Source organism: Hoplias malabaricus, unplaced genomic scaffold (genome assembly GCF_029633855.1).
Source record: "Hoplias malabaricus isolate fHopMal1 unplaced genomic scaffold, fHopMal1.hap1 scaffold_112, whole genome shotgun sequence".
Taxonomy (NCBI): Eukaryota; Metazoa; Chordata; class Actinopteri; order Characiformes; family Erythrinidae; genus Hoplias; species Hoplias malabaricus.
This window is the reverse complement of record NW_027101057.1, coordinates 12501-15166: the sequence shown is the minus strand read 5'-3', so window position 1 is coordinate 15166 and position 2666 is coordinate 12501. Positions and strand designations below refer to the sequence as shown.

The 2666-nt window shown below is 60.7% G+C and overlaps 1 non-coding gene across 1 annotated transcript; it reads left to right on the top strand.

Annotated features, from left to right (window-relative positions):
* Nucleotides 1–2277: 2277 nt before the first annotated feature.
* On the top strand, nt 2278–2431 carry LOC136684420 (5.8S ribosomal RNA). The gene has a single exon (XR_010799647.1). It is a non-coding gene; the product is annotated as a 5.8S ribosomal RNA (ribosomal RNA).
* Nucleotides 2432–2666: the final 235 nt, after the last annotated feature.

The following is a 2666-nucleotide window of genomic DNA, read 5'->3' as shown; positions in this document are numbered from 1 at the left end:
TCCTCTGCTCGCCGGCCGCGGAGAAGCCCTTAGCTGGGTACTTCACTGCGGTGCACGGTGGGTTGGAGGGTCCGGAGCGTTTACTTTGAATAAAGCAGAGTGCTCAAAGCAGGCCGACACGTGCCATGTCTGACTGAGCTAGGAATAATGGAATAGGGCCCTCCGCGGGGCTTCGGGGTCTCTCCTTCGGGACGGCTGATCGTTCCGGAGTGGGGCTCCGGGGCTTCCACGGTCCTATTTTGTGGGTTTTAAGGACCGAGGGCAATGATTAAGAGGGACGGCCGGGGGCATTCGTACCACACCGATAGAGGTGAAATTCGTTGACCGGTGTGGGACGAACGAAAGCGAAAGCATTTGCCAAGAATGTTTTCATTAATCAAGAACGAAAGTCGGGGGAGCGAAGACGATCAGGTACCGTCGTAGTTCCGACCGTAAACTATGCCGACCCGCGATCCGGCGGCGTGAGGCTAGCGACCATGACCCGCCGGGCAGCGTGAGGGAAACCACGAGTCTTTGGGCTCTGGGGGGAGTACGGTTGCAAAGCTGAAACTTAAAGGAATTGACGGAAGGGCACCACCAGGAGTGGAGCTTGCGGCTTAATTTGACTCAACACGGGGAATCTCACCCGGCCCGGACACGGTAAGGATTGACAGATTGATGGCTCTTTCTTGATTCTGTGGGTGGTGGTGCATGGCCGTTGGGAGTTCGTGGAGCGATTCGTCTGGTTAACTCCGATAACGGACGAGACCCTGTGCCTTAAAAAGTTACACGGCCCTCCCTTGGGTCCCTGTGGGGGCAGGCGGCCCGAGGGGTTCGTCGGTCGGTGGCTGAACTTCTTAGAGCGATCCGGGGCAAGGCAAAGCCGTATGAGATTTCGGGGCCATAACAGGTCTGTGATGCCCTTAGACGCCCGGGGCCGCACGTGAGTTACACTGGCTGGTTCAGCATGTGCATCCATCCTATGCCGAAAGGCCTGGGCAATCCTATGAACGCCTTCCCCGCTGGGGATAGGGGATTGTAACTTTTCCCCTTGAACGAGGAATTCCAAGTAGTCGCGGGTCACCAGCCCGCGTCGATTAAGTCCCTGCCCTTTGTACACACCGCCCGTCGCTACTACCGATTGGATGGCCTGGTGAGGTCCTCGGACCATCTCCGAGGTGCCCCTTTACCGGGGGGTTGCCTCGTTGAGGTGAGAAGTCGATCGAACCTGGGCATCTAGAGGGAGTAAAAGTCGTAACAAGGTTTCCGTAGGGGAACCTGCGGAAGGATCATTAACGGTGACCTGGCCACGGCCGGTTGTCGAGTCGGACTCGAGAGGCCAAACCTCCCCCGGCGGGTACCTTCAAGGTATGGACCGCAGAAGCCTCGTACCTTTCGTCGTCGGCCGACGTGAGTCTCTCCCCCTCCGGGTGGGTGGACGTAGCGAGCCGGCTTCGGAACTCGGGGTTATGCGAGGACCGCCTTAGGTGCATAGGTACCCCGGTCCGCCCCCCTCGTTCGCGGGGGGGAGAGTGGCGCCGGAGCCGCCCGCCGGGTCGTTAAACCAACCATTGATCGTTGAAGGCTTGATTGTGCGTGCGCGAGTCAAAGGGGCTTACTCACCCCCAGGGCGTTGGCCGGTGCTCGCCGGCCTCGGTGGGATCTCCCTGAACCCATCCCCCCGGCACAGGGGGTGGTGGTGGACGGGAGCGTACCGCCGGGCGAAACTCTTTCCCCTCACGGGGTTGGAGCGGAGCTTAAGAGCGCATGCAAATACCCCGATGTTGGCTTCGCAGAGACGGACCGTATAATAGTCTAAGGCCGGTGCGCGAGTTGAAGGGGCCTCACGAACCCCGGATGCGTTTAAACACCCGAAGGAGACGGCCGGTGCCCGCCGGTCCTGACTAGGTGGGATCTACCCAGCGCCTTCCCCTAAGCGGGGGACTTGGGAGCGTACCACCGGGCCTCGCTCATACCCTCCGGGGTGGAGAGCTTGGCTTTGAGCGCACGCCTGAATGCCTTAGACCGGGACCCGTAACGCAGCGAACCAAACCCTGGGCCTCGCCGGGAACGGTGGGGCCTAGACCCGGTCTCCTAAACCACGTAAGTCTCGGGCACCTACTCGGGCGATCGTCCCCCGGGCCGTAACTCCTCGGTCCGGTGGTGACGCCCAGGTTCAATGACCTTCCCCCCTCCACGGGGGGGAAGGCACCCGGCTTGAAATATTGTCAAACGTTGTCTCGTGTTCGAATGGCTTCCTTCGCCCGGCCTGTAACGGGCCGGGCACAAACCTCATACAACTCTTAGCGGTGGATCACTTGGCTCGTGCATCGATGAAGAACGCGGTAACCTGCGTTAAATAATGTGAATTGCAGAACACAGATCATCGATATTTCGAACGCACATGGCGGCCGCGGGGGTCCATCCCGCGGCCACGCCTGTCTGAGGGTCGGTTTACCCATCGATCGGTCTTCCTAGACCGCGGCTGGGAGTTCGCAGGGCCTCCACCTCGGACGGCCCTTCGTCTCCCTAAACCCAGACTCGGGCCTTAAACCCGACGTGTGGCGAGAGCTCCGGACGTAGGGAGAGCCATTAGGTCCGGGTCCAATCCGTCATAGTCTCTCCCCGCTGGGCTCTCCGCCGCCGTCGGAGAGTGGGTACCGTAATACGGCGAGCGGCCGGGGGGT